General features: G+C 45.6%; 1 protein-coding gene across 10 annotated transcripts in view; it reads left to right on the forward strand.

Moving 5' to 3' along the window:
- ERH (ERH mRNA splicing and mitosis factor) overlaps nucleotides 1-13,753 on the forward strand; it is an 892,055-nt gene that overhangs the window by 451,652 nt on the left and 426,650 nt on the right. The gene's annotated exons all lie outside the window — the stretch shown is intronic.

Genomic DNA, 13,753 nt, shown 5'->3' on the forward strand with positions numbered 1-13,753 from the left:
CTGTAATTGCTCTTCTCTGTATGTCAGATGTAACAGTGAGAACTGCAGTCACTCAACTATGAAATTTAAATACAATGGGCATAATTGGATCCCGAGGTGGCAGGGGCCAAGTGGCATCACTCAACCATCAAAGGCAAAGTGGGCATAGCTACTGTAATGGACAGCAGAGACAAAGCAGCAATCAGAATAGTCTGACTTGCGTAGAGCTCTGGCATTGGCTAATTAATCACAGTGTTCCTAGAAGTGAAACTGATAGGAAGCCTACTGAATTCCTACCTAATTTATATAAGGAGAAAACTTCTAGGTTGAATGGACAAAAGACCAATTCGAATTCTAGAAACACAGAATCACAGCCCCTAAATCAATTTCCAGACCTGAGCCAGTTTACAGACCCAGAACCCCTTGAATGAAGGGTCCCCTTGAGGAAGGACCCCCACTATTACCAACAATTTATGCAGTGAATCTTTCTCCCATCCTTCCCCAAGGAGGCCTCTGAATCCAGCCTTTTACCAGGGTAACTGTGCGTTGGAGAAAGGGAAATGATCAGACATTTCAGGGAGTACTGGACACTGGCTCTGAGCTGACATTGATTCCAGGAGACCCAAAGCATCATTGTGGTCCTCCAATTAAGCTAGGGGCTTATGGAGGTCAGATAATTAATGGAGTTTTAGCTCAGGTCCAACTTACAGTGGGTCCAGTGGGTCCCCAGACTCATCCTATGGTCATTTCCCCAGTGCCAGAATGCATAATTGGCATAGACATACTTAGGAGCTGGTAGAACCCCCACATTGGCTCCCTAACTGGTAGGGTGAGAGCTATTATGGTGGGAAGGGCCAAATGGAAGCCATTAGAGCTGCCTCTACCTAGAAAAATAGTAAATCAAAAATAATATCACATGCCTGGAGGGACTGCAGAGATTAGTGCCATCATCAAGGACTTGAAAGATGCAGGGGTGGTGATTCCCACCACATCCCCATTCAACTCTCCCATTTGGCCTATGCAGAAGACAGATGGATCTTGGAGAATGACAGTGGATTGTCATAAGCTAAGCCAAGTGGTGACTCCAATTGCAGCTGCTGAACCAGATGTGGTTTCATTGCTTGAGCAAATTAACACATCTCCTGGTACCTGGTGTGCAGCCATGGACTTGGCAAATGCCTTTTTCTCCATTCCTGTCCATAAGGCCCACCAGAAGCAATTTGTCTTCAGTTGGCAAGGCCAGCAATATACCTTTACTGTCCTACCTTGGGGGTATATCAACTCTCTGGCTTTGTGTCATAATCTTATTCGGAGAGACCTTGATTACTTTTTGCTTCTGCAAGATATCACAGTGGTCCGTTATATTAATGACATTATGCTGACTGGATCCAGTGAACAAGAAGTAGCAAACACACTGGGCTTATTGGTGAGACATTTATGTGCCAGAGGATGGGAAATAAATCTGACTAAAATTCAGAGACCTTCTACCTCAGTAAAATTTCTAGGGGTCCAGTGGTGTGGAGCCTGTCAAGATATTCCTTCTAAGGTGAAGGATAAGTTGCTGCATTTGGCTCCTCCTACAACCAAGAAGAGGCACAATGCCTCTTGTGGGACTATTTGGATTTTGGAAGCAAGTCATTCTCATTTGCGTGTGTTACTCTGGCCCATTTATCAAGTGACCCAAAAGGCTGCCAGTTTTGATTGGGATCCGGAACAGGAGAAGGCTCTGCAACTGGTCCAGGCTGCCGTGCAAGCTGCTCTGCCACTTGGACTATATGACCCAGCAGATCCAATAGTGCTTGAGGTGGATGCTGTTTGGAGCCTTTAGCAGGCCCCCATAGGTGAATCACAGTGGAGCCCTCTAGGATTTTGGAGCAAGGCCCTGCCATCTTCTGCAAATAACTACTCTCCTTTTGAGATACAGCTCTTGGTCTGTTACTGGGCTTTGGTGGAAACTGAACATTTGACTATGGGTCAAGTCAGCACGCAACCTGAACTGCCTATCATGAACTGGGTGCTTTCTGTCCCATCTAGACATAAAGTGGGCTATGCACAGCAGCATCCTGTCATCAAATGGAAGTGGCATATACTTGATCAGGCTCAAACAGGTCCTGAAGGCACAAGTAAGTCACATGAGGAAGTGGCTCAAAAGTCCATGGTCTCCACTCCTGCCACCCTAGGGAGTTCCCTATGATCAGTTGACAGAGAAACAGAAGACTAGGAGGGCCTGGTTCACAGATGGTTCAGTACAATATACAGGCACCACCCAAAAATGTACAGCTGCAGCACTACAGCCCCTTTCTAGGACATCCCTGAAGGACAGCAGTGAAGGAGAATCGTCCCAGTGGGCAGAACTTCAAGCAGTACACCTGGTTGTGCACTTTGCATGGAAGGAGAAATGGCCAGATGTATAATTATATACTGATTCATGGGCTGTAGCCAATGGTTTTGCTTGATGGCCAGGGACTTGGAAGAAGCATGATTGGAAAATTAGTGACAAAGAAATGTGGGAAAGAGATATGTGGATGGACCTCTCTGTGTGGTCAAAAACTGAAGATATTTGTATCCTATGTGAGTGCTCAGCAATGGGTAAACTCAACAGAGAGAGAATTTTAATAATCAAGTGAATAGGATGACCTGTTCTGTGGACACAACTCAGCCTCTTTCCCCAGCCAACCCTGTCATCGCCCAATGGTCCCATGCACAAAGTGGCCATGGTGGCAGGGATGGATATTACACATGGGCTCAACAACATGGACTTCCACTCACCAAGGCTGTCCTGGCTATGGCCACTGCTGAGTGCCCAATTTGCCAGCAGCAGGGCCCAACACTGAGCCCTCAATATGGCACCATTCCTCGGGGTGATCAGCCAGCTACCTGGTGGCAGGTTAATTATATTGGACCTCTTCCATCATGGATAGGGCAGAGGTTTGTCCTCACCGGATGGCTGGGTATATTGACCTGGAATATCAAGATGAAATTAGTCTACTGCTCCATAATGGAGGCAAGGAAAGGTACGCATGGAATACAGACGATCCATTAGCGAGTCTGTTAGTATTACCATGCCCTGTGATTAAGGTCAACAGGAAACTACAACAGCCCAATCCAGGCAGGACTACAAATGGTCCAGACCCTTCAGGAATGAAGGTTTGGGTCACTCCACCAGGGAAAAAACCATGACCTGCTGAGGTGCTTGCTGAAGGCAAAGGGAATACAGAATGGGTAGTAGAAGAAGGTAGTCATCAATACCAGTTACGACCATGTGATCAGCTATAGGAATGAGGACTGTAATTGTCATGAGTATTTCCTCTTTCTTTTGTTAAAAACATGTTTGGGCATGTATACACTTGTACTAAGAAAATATCTTCATTTTATTTCTTTTTTCCTTTATCATGTGACATAAGATTTATTGACTTCATATCAGTGTTTAAGTATTGTCAACTTTTTTTTTTTTTTGAGACGGAGTCTCGCTCTGTGGCCCAGGCCGGAGTGCAGTGGCCGGATCTCAGCTCACTGCAAGCTCCGCCTCCCGGGTTTACGCCATTCTCCTGCCTCAGCCTCCCGAGTAGCTGGGACTACAGGCGCCCGCCACCTCGCCCGGCTAGTTTTTTTGTATTTTTTAGTAGAGACGGGGTTTCACCATGTTAGCCAGGATGGTCTTGACCTCCTGACCTCGTGATCCACCCGTCTCGGCCTCCCAAAGTGCTGGGATTACAGGCTTAAACCACCGTGCCCGGCCAGTATTGTTAACTTTATGTAACAGTATTTGGGTTGGGGATCGGTGCGTTTTCAGTTGTATGAAGGATAGTTGTATTATGTTAGGCATAATTATGACCTTAATATTGTCTTTATTTGAAGATTATGCATGATCTCAGGAGATGTGTATGTGTTCATGTTGACAAGCGGTGAACTTGTGAAGTTAATACTGAGAGTCAACTTGATTGGATTGAAGGATGCAAAGTAGTAATCCTGGGTATATCTGTGAAGGTGTTGCCAAAGGAGATTAACATTTGAGTCAGTGGGCTGGGGAAGGCAGGCCCACCCTTAATCTGGTGGGCACTATCTAATCAGCTGCCTGCATATGTAAAGCAGGCAGAAACACGTGAAAAAGTGAGACTGGCCTAGCCTCCCAGCCTACAACTTTCTCCTATGCTGGATGCTTCCTGCCTTTGAACATCGGACTCCAGGTTCTTCAGTTTTGAGACTCAGACTGGCTCTCCTTGCCCCTCAATTTGCAGACAGTCTGTTGTGGAACCTTGTGATCATGTAAGTTAATACTTAATAAACTCATATATATATATATATACACACACACACACACACACACACACATATGTATTCTATTAGTTCCATCCCTCTAGAAAACCCTGACTAATACAAATACTGTGACATAGAAAGGAAAATTCAGTTAGAAAAGAAAACTGAGGGGAGAGGTTCCACTTTGAAGCAGCAAACAATGCTAAAGCTATGAAACACCAAAGATTAAATTTAGCAAGACATAAGTGAGATATATGCACTTAAAAGTATTTAAAACTGTGCCGGGCACAGTGGCTTACACCTGTAATCCCAGCACTTTGGGAGGTCGAGATGGGCAGATCACTTGAGGTCAAGGGTTCAAGACCAGCCTGCCCAACATGGTGAAACCCTACCTCTACTACAAATACAAAAATCAGCCAGGTTTGGTGGTGCGTGCCTGTAATCCCAGCAACTAGGGAGGCTGAGGCAGGAGAATTAATTGAACCCAGGAGGCAGAGGTTGCAGTGAGCCAAGATGGGGCCACTGCACTCCAGCCTGGGCAACAGAGCAAGACTCCGTCTCAGAGGAAAAAAAAAAAAAACCTACCTCGTACATGTGAAGATTAAATAAAATTATCATGCATGCATGCTTAGCCTAATATTTGGTGCACAGTGAATCTTAGCATTCAGAAAGTGATTACTATTACCTCTGTATAAATATATGATAGCATATATGTGATTGTATTGTGTATGCTGTGATCTTGTTTTTTAAAGTTAATATTCTATGATGGACATCTTTGCAAGTCAAAGCATGTTTTTATTATCCAGGGCTTTACCTGGCACAAACACATATCATATGTTCAGAATATATTTGTCATATGAATAAATTACTGTTGGCTCATCTTTTTTTTTTTTTGAGTCAGGGTCTTGCTATATTGTCCAGACTGGACTTGAACTCCTGGGCTCAAGGATCCTCCATCTCAGCCTCTCTAGTACCTGAGACAGAGGTGTGCATCACCACATCCGGCTTGCCTCATCTTTTTAAGTTTGCTACTGTTTGTAATGGTTGCCTTGGGTTCCAGCATGCGGATGGGCTATAAATTTATAACCAGTCCTCTGTTGAAAGATATATTATTTATAGTGTTTAAAATATTGAAAGCAACATTATAAACCCATTAATGAGAATTATGGGTAGATTTTGTATTTCAAGTAATTGCAAATGAGTTAAAACATTTCCACACCTCTATTACTTGTAATCAAGTATGCCTGTACGTCATTTCAATGATTTCCTCTAATAAAAATAGTAAACCTATTTCCATTTGGGGGACTACAAGCCATGATTTCGACTGCTTCTCCACTGGAAGGCTGTCATGAGTGAGGGTCCCTCAGCGGGAGGGTTTGCCTTTGTTGCTTTGACTCCTGTCTGCTTTTCCAAGAGAAAAAGAGTAACTTTTGTAGGTAGGAAATGACCACCAAGTGAACAGTAAACATGGTGAAAACTTCCCTAAAGAAACGTAATTCAGGAGACAGCCTGCAGCCCTAACAGCCTTTCTGCATTGGCAAACACAGTGATTCTGAGGTCTTCAAACTGGGGTGTCACAAATATATCACCTACAAGCACATCTCCCCCAACTACTCCAGCTGCAGAGGTCTGGAGCAGGCCCACCCTGAACTGGTCAAGATACAGATGGAGGCCCTGGCCCACAGCCCATCACCCTTCTCTTCCCACCTCTGACAGCATCCTCCAGCAGAAGGGCCTTGCACGTACTTCTGTATCCAGATCACCTAGCTCCCACGTCCAGCTCTGTCCACCGCCCTCCCCGCTGGCTAGACACCCTGGGCACACTCCAGGGGTAGAAGTGCACACTCCAGTAGCCAGGAGAACCAGCAAAAAGCCCAGGGAGGCTCTGAAAGATAGAATATGGTGCAGAAAAGTGGAAGTGCAGCAGGTAGGTACTGTGGATGCCTCACTCTAAGAGGGCAGCAGCTGGAAGATGGCCAGAGCAGGACACTTGGAAGGCCAGCCCCTGGACAGAGCCCTGGCTTCCTGCTGTAAGGCAACACTGGTCTGCGGCATCTGGAAGCCCAGCCAAGGCTTTTCTACATCAGCAGTTCTCCCTCATGATGGTTTGCTACCCAGGGGCCATGTGGCAATGTCTAGAGACATTTTTGGTTGTTGCAACTAGGGGAAAGAGCACTACTGGTGTCCAGTGGGTAGAAGCTGATAATGCTGCTAAACGTCCTGCAATACACTGCCCACAGTCCTTGCCCCCAAAAAAGAACTATCCAGCCCAAAGAGGCAATAGGGCTGAGGTCGAGAAAAACTGGGATACATGCATGAGTGGGCAGGCCAGTGGATTTGGGTTCACATCCTCACTCTGCCACTGGCTTGTTCTGGGACCAGTGATTTTATCTCTCTGTGCCTCTGTTTTCCCATTTGTAAAATGGGGTTAATGGTTAACTGTTTCACAGGGTTGTTTTGATGAATAAAAAGGACTTGATATGTAAAGTGCCTGGCACATAGCAGGGCTTCAGTAAGTTTTATAGGTGTTCCTTTATTAAATGGGGAAGGAAGTGGACTTTGTACTCTTAAATGTTGCTTTAGGAACCAATTAGAAGTCTTGGAGATGGAAAGAGAAGATTTGAGCCACATAAGCAAGAGAAGTGTCTATTATTTCAGAACTACTGGGTTTGAAAGATCAAGGAGAAATATGGATGTATAGATAAATCAATACGAAAGTTGTGTTTATACACAGTGCTTTAAGAAGCTGTGGATCATGTCAAGCTGCGTTATCCCTCTGGCAGGTTTTTCCCTCTTCCACAAAGGATTATCCATATGAAAACATCTTCCCCATGCCTTCCTTCTCCTGCATCTGCACTCCGCACCCCGCGCCCGCCAGCCCCCAAGTACCGCTGATGGGATTGCCCTGCACCTGAGGGAACTGCAGGGCAATCTCATCAGTGGTGACTTACTGTCTCCTGGTGGTAGATTTGCTAAGTGCAGCTGAGACTTTGTCCGTTAGTTTGATTCAGGTGAACACAGACAGTGCCTTACCACGTGTAAAGCATCACTTATTTAACAGCGTTCTAGGAGTTACAGAAATGTCAAGACTGACCAACCCACACTCCTTTATAGAATCAGATGGAGACATGAGGGCTTCTGGGCAGCGGATGATAACTTGGGACCCCTTCAAATCTGTTTAACATTTGTTTGGCTGGAGAAGGGATTCTCTAACAAAACAAAAATCATGTAATCCTTTATGCTTAAATAAGGAATTTCCTACATGTACCCATGCAAAGTTTTAATCATTCACACTTAACCAAAGAAGCTCATTTACAAGCATGTAGATATAAAGCCATGTCCAAAAGTTCTCAAATTTTTTTCTTTGTCAGCAAAATGTTTCTAACTTTCTTGTATTTTTTCTTCTCTCTTCTGTTCTCTTTTGCAATCTTTTAAATTGGGCGATTTTTTGAGAGGCAAATTTAAGAATTTTGAATGTGGATAATAAATCGCCCCTTATTGATAACACTGCCCAAACTAGTCCAAAACCTGAAAGTTGTCGCTGCAACTGGGTGCCCAGAGAGCTGCCCGACCAATCCACCCACCCACGTCTCTGCTCCTGTCTTCCAGAAGCTTATCCTCTGGTGGGAAAGCCATGGCAGGGAAACAAGGAACATAAGAGCCTATGGAACGTGTCCTGAGAGGTTTCCAGATGTTTATCAAGCGCCTTCACGGAGCACACACAAATGTGGCAAACCTTCAAGGAGGAAGAGAACACTCCTCTCCAAGGAGAGGTGGGTTCCCCAGGACAGGAAGGATTCTGATCGGGGTCAGATCAGGGAAACCCTTGGACATCTTGCTAAAGAAGTTGGATTTTAGGCCGGGCGCACTGGCTCATGCCTGTAATCCCAGCACTTTGGGAGGCGGAGACGGGAGCATCACGAGGTTAGAAGATCGAGACCATCCTGGCTAACACATATGGCGTTGGCGGGAGTCTGTAATCCCAGCTACTCAGGAGGCTGAGGTAGGAGAACGGCGTGAACCCGGGAGGTGGAGGTTGCAGTGAGCCAAGATCACGCCACTGCACTCCAGCCTGGGGGACAGAGGGAGATTCCATCTCAAAAAAAAAAGAATTTGGATTTTAATCCCATTTCACATTGATGGCTGCTAAATGGGGTGTGGTGTGTGTGTGCACGCACGCGCGCGTGTGTGTGTGTAAGAGAGAGAGAGACAGAGAGAGAGACAAGGAGGCAGAGAGACAGAGAAGGGCAGAGCTGGACTTTGAGAGATTCCATGCACCATTCTGTGTAGTAGAACAGACCGGAAAGAGTAAGACTCAAGTGCAGGAGAATTATTGGTTATGAGGGTTGAACCGATTCAGCCACTCTTTTGATTCTCGGAAAAGAAAGGCGAAGGCAGGTATGTGGGGGCCATCTCTGTGCTCCTGGCTTCGGTGGAACTCTCCAGGCCCACGCCCCTCCTCTCCGCTGCTGCGTAGTGACTGATGGGAAGGATGAGCTCGGAATAAGGAACTGAGCATTGCAGTGCAGCCCTTCCCTGCCCCCTACCCGCGGGGTACCTGCTTCCAGGGGGCAGCAGTCACTTAGGTCCAGTCCTCCAGGTGGTTTTTCAGGGCGTTTTGACACCACACTCTTCTGGGTTTCTGTGGCCTTACTAGTCATTCTTTACCAGTCTTCTTTGCATCTTCTTCCTTTTCCCCAGCTCTAAATGTGGAAGTGCCTCAGGGTTCTGACTTCAGTCCCCTTCTCTTCTGTCTTCATGTTCACTTCCGGGTCATCTCCTATAGTCCCAGCGCTACAAATGCCACCCAAATTCTGATGACTTCCAGTGTGCATCCTGACGGCCTCTAAAGTCCAGCCCCATACTCCACATCTCCAGCTGGATGATGAAGGCACCACTTAACATTTCCACATTTTATTACTGAATGACCTCTCCCCAGACGTGTTTCTTTGCCAGGATCCCTCATTCCTGGAAAACCGATAAACCCATGGCTCAGCTCTCCCTCCTTTATCCCTCATACTCTCCTCAGCTCTGTTTCAGGATCAACACAGATCCAAGCGTCTCTTGCCACGCACTGCTAGTGCGCTAGTCCAGTGCTGTCCACTGGAAATATCACACAAGCCGCAAACGCAAGCCACATATCTAACTTTAGATTTTCTAGATGACAGATTTTAAAGTAAAATGAAGCAAGCAAGATGAATTTTAATAAAATATTTTAACCCCATACAGCGTGGTCAAAATACAGTGTGATTTCCATGTGTAATCAATAGTTTAAAAAATTATCTGTGTGATATTTGATGTTCTTATTTCTGTTACTAAGCCTTTAAAATTCAGTATTTTACACTTACAGCACATCTCCATTCAGACCAGCCACATTCCAAGTACTCATAGCTAATGTGGCCAGTGGCCTCCACATGGGATAGCACAGCCGTGGCCAAGCCACCTTCAAGCCGCCTTCATCTCTGGTCTGGATTATTGTTGTCTTCCTGCTTCCACTCTTAATCCCTGGAAGGCATTTCCCACAAAGCAGCCAGAATGAAGCCATCGGATCACGTTGGTGCCCTCTTTAAAATGTTCAATGGACCCCACCACTCTGAGAATACAATCACAATTAGCAGCCCCCTCCACACCCTACATCGACCAGCATGCCCCTTTCTCCTTGCCTTTTCCTCTGCCCCTTCAGCCAAAAGAGCCCCAAACCAGACCTGCTCCACTTGTTCCCTCCGCCTAGAACACTCCTTCCCTAATCCCAGTCCTGAGTCCTGCACTATGCTTCTTCTTATCCCAGTCCTGAAGTCCCTTCCAAACCAGCCAGTTGCATGCCCATTTGTAACCCGCATGGACCTAGGAGGACTGAACAAAGGAGGCAAACATGGGAATAAAAGACAAAGACAAAAGAGTATATTTGGAAGAAGGGGTCAGGAAGCACCTTGCCTCTAGTGGACAAGGGCCCTGACCTTTACACAATCCTCCGTATTTATTAGGCAAAAGAGATCCTGTGAAGGGAAGTGGAAGAGGGGGTCAGCTGCTTGGTCCCGAGTAGGCTTGCAAGACTGCATTCTCTAGATGTCCCAGTAGATAACCTCAAGGAGCTTGGTCAGGAAGTGATTGCCCTCAGCAAACCTTCTGGGGCAGCCACAGTCATGAGTTTGCCCATATTCTGTATTCATGATAAACAGTTTGTTGTTTGATCATATAGCCTCAGTGGAATGTTGAGTTGATCACATCCCACAGGCCTTTGACTCCCTGCATATCCTCCTTTCTGTTCATGTATTAATTGAAGGAGTGTAAGGCCAGGCTGGGCAGCTCTCATTTTCCGATTGGCGGTCCATTCGATTTTACAGACTGTCCCTGGCACTCCAGTAGTTTCTCAGCTTCCTGCATGGTTTTCTTGAGTTGTCCCCAGGTTGATGTCATGACTATGGTCGGCCTTCTCTCCATCTTTGCACTCAGGCTCAGCTGGCTTATGGCTCACACCAGAGGGACCGGGCCCATGGTTGGCCACCCTGTGCTCCTCCAGTCTCCCATTCCATGGTCGCACGCACCTTGAGGGCACCGACATGGCTTGTCCATCTCCTGTAAAAATACAAGCATACCCTCTTCCCCATGTCAGTAAATTCATCAGACCTTTCCATTGTCCTTCTTCCAGGGATTTCCATAATACTTTCAGATAGACTTTCCTCTTTTCCTCTAACACTTGCCAATGTCTTTCTGCTGGAGTCTTACCATCTGTACCAGGAGTCAAAAAATTTAAAGTAAATAAGGCTAAATGTAGTTTTGATGGAGGTGGTAGTTGGCCTCCTATATCCCCTTTTGGTCTTTTCAACATGCGTTGTAATGTTTGATGTGTCTGCTCTATAATGCCTTGTCCTTTAGGATTATAAGGAATTCCTGTTTCATGGGTTATAGCCCAAAGCTGTAAGAAATTTTGAAAAGCATGACTAGTATAAGTGGGTCCGTAGTCAGTTTTTAATTGTTTAAGTATCCCCATATGAGCAAATGATGACAATGTCGCCGTACATGACCAGCTGTCTCACCTGTTTGGCACGTAGCATGCAGCATATGAGAATAAGTAAAACAAATTAAGCAGTTCTGGGTCTAGTATACTTTTAACTGTAACAGTTTCCATGTGACTGGCTACATTCACAACATAAGCTGAATCACAGAGAATGTTGATAGGATCTGAAGCTGTGAGCTGTAAAACCTGAATGACTGCAATTAGCTCTGAGCATTGAGCTGAAGCACCAGAGGTATCTAGCCTCTCCTGTGTTAGGGGCCATTGATCCACCCACACAGGTTTGTCACTAAGCCATTCTAGTGGTAAGGCAGTGGGTGGAGGAGAAATATCAATGACCCCTGTCAGAAATCCTGGTGTCCTAGCCTTTTTCTGTCTGTTTTTCCAGTTACTGATATCGGGTTAGGATTTTCTTGTAGGAATTTCCCTAAACCTTTTTTTTCACTCTGATATCCCATGTCCTTCAACATTTTAAATCCTGGGTTATCAAAGCTTTCATTTGTAAGTCTCATATTCCTTGCTGTAAGTGAGTCTCAACCCCATGAACTGATAGCTATACTTGCAACATAAGGCTAAAAAGTACCTGACTGTCCATCCAGACCAAGACAAGGTAAAATCTCAGCACTCCATTGAACACTTTGAGCTGTTCCTACTTCCACTAGGGACATAGAAGTTAATTGCAAGGGCCAGGATGGGGGCTAATGGTCTTTAGATATTACTGATACCTCAGCTCCCATATCCATAAGCCCATAGAATTTCTTTCCTTTTATTTGTACTACACAGGTGGCTCTATTAGCAGCTATGGTTTGGGATAGATAGATTTCCCGTGTAGTTGTGCTCCCAAACCCTTTATTTCCTTGTTTCTCCTTTCGTGGAGAAGGGTGTAATTTGCAGGGAATAAGCAATAATTGAGCAATATATTCTCCCGGTTCAAAAACCCAAAGATCTTGTGACATTAAAACTACTTGAATTTCTCCTTCATAATCAGTCAACAACTCCTGGGGCTACAGTGATGCCTTGCAAGTTAAGGTGACTTTTGCCTAAAATTAGTCCCATATATCCTGCTGGTAAAAGTCCTCAAATAGGGCAGGGCGCGGTGGCTCAAGCCTGTAATCCCAGCACTTTGGGAGGCCGAGACGGGCGGATCACGAGGTCAGGAGATTGAGACCATACTGGCTAACACAGTGAAACCCCATCTCTACTAAAAAATACAAAAAACTAGCCGGGCGAGGTGGCGGGCGCCTGTAGTCCCAGCTACTCGGGGGGCTGAGGCAGGAGAATGGCGTAGACCCAGGAGGCGGAGCTTGCAGTGAGCTGAGATCCGGCCATAGCACTCCAGCCTGGGCGACAGAGCGAGACTCCGTCTCCAAAAAAAAAAAAAAAAAAAAAAAAAAGTCCCCAAATACCAGTGGGAACTTTGATGGGTTTGTCTCCCCCGGCTAATGTAATTCTTTCTCTGGCAGGTAGATCTAATCCTGTACTTCCTGGTGTTCCTGGGGGGAGGGAATCAATATGCCTCTGGGAACCCATGCCTGAAACTGATTGAGGTCTGGACTGGGAATGCCCTCACTGTTTGTGGGGCCTGAGTTCAGGTCCCCATCTCATTTCCCAACGGGGGGTGCCATTCTGATGAAATTTTGAGTGGCACTGATTAGCCCAATGATTTCCTTTGTTACAGTGAGGACAAAGTCCTGGCATTTTTCCTGCTGGTGGGGGAACTTTCTGTCCTGAGATCTAGCAGCATTCCTTTTTAAAATGCCCAGTTTTTCCACAATTATAACATTTTCCCATTTTAGGGTTTGACCCTTGGCTCCTTTTAGATTTGTCATCCACTAAATTAGCCATTGCTTCAGCTAACATTGAAGAGCGATGAAGCTCAGTTCCTGCATCTTGACAAAGATGAGAAAATTTCCCAAGATCTTTGTACATCTCACAGGAGCCAGTGCACTTTTACAATCCATATTTGCATTCTCAAAAGCTAGAGTTAAGGTTAGCATTTCAGCAGCTGTGGTATGAGGAATCTGATGCTTCATTTCCTCTTGTAATCTCGCAAGAAATTGTGCATAGGGTTCCTATGACCCTTGCATGATATGTAAAGAGGATTGTACTGGGACTCGCTCTTCAGGAATTGTGGCCCAGGCACATTTAGTGGCCTGTGCACACTGCTGATAAGCAGCGTCTGGGAGTGCCATTTGATGTTCCAGGTCTAAATGAGGGCCATTACCCAAAAGCATATCCTCTGTAATGTCTCTGTATCCAGCACACAGTTCTGTCTAGCCTGGTCTGCACACATTTCTTGCCAATTTAAATTCCATGTCGGATATGCACTCACAGACAAGCAAGTTAGCTTACACATCAAAGGGTAAAAGATGCATGGCACCAAACACAGACTGTAGCAATCCTAAAGTGAATGGGCTCTGTACCCCATTATTTACCACACTCACTTTTAATTCCTTTAACAACTTAAACTCTAGTGGAATGTGTTCATGAATAACCTGCCAT

The sequence above is a fragment of the Macaca thibetana genome, chromosome 7 (genome assembly GCF_024542745.1).
Source record: "Macaca thibetana thibetana isolate TM-01 chromosome 7, ASM2454274v1, whole genome shotgun sequence".
Classification (NCBI taxonomy): domain Eukaryota; kingdom Metazoa; phylum Chordata; class Mammalia; order Primates; family Cercopithecidae; genus Macaca; species Macaca thibetana.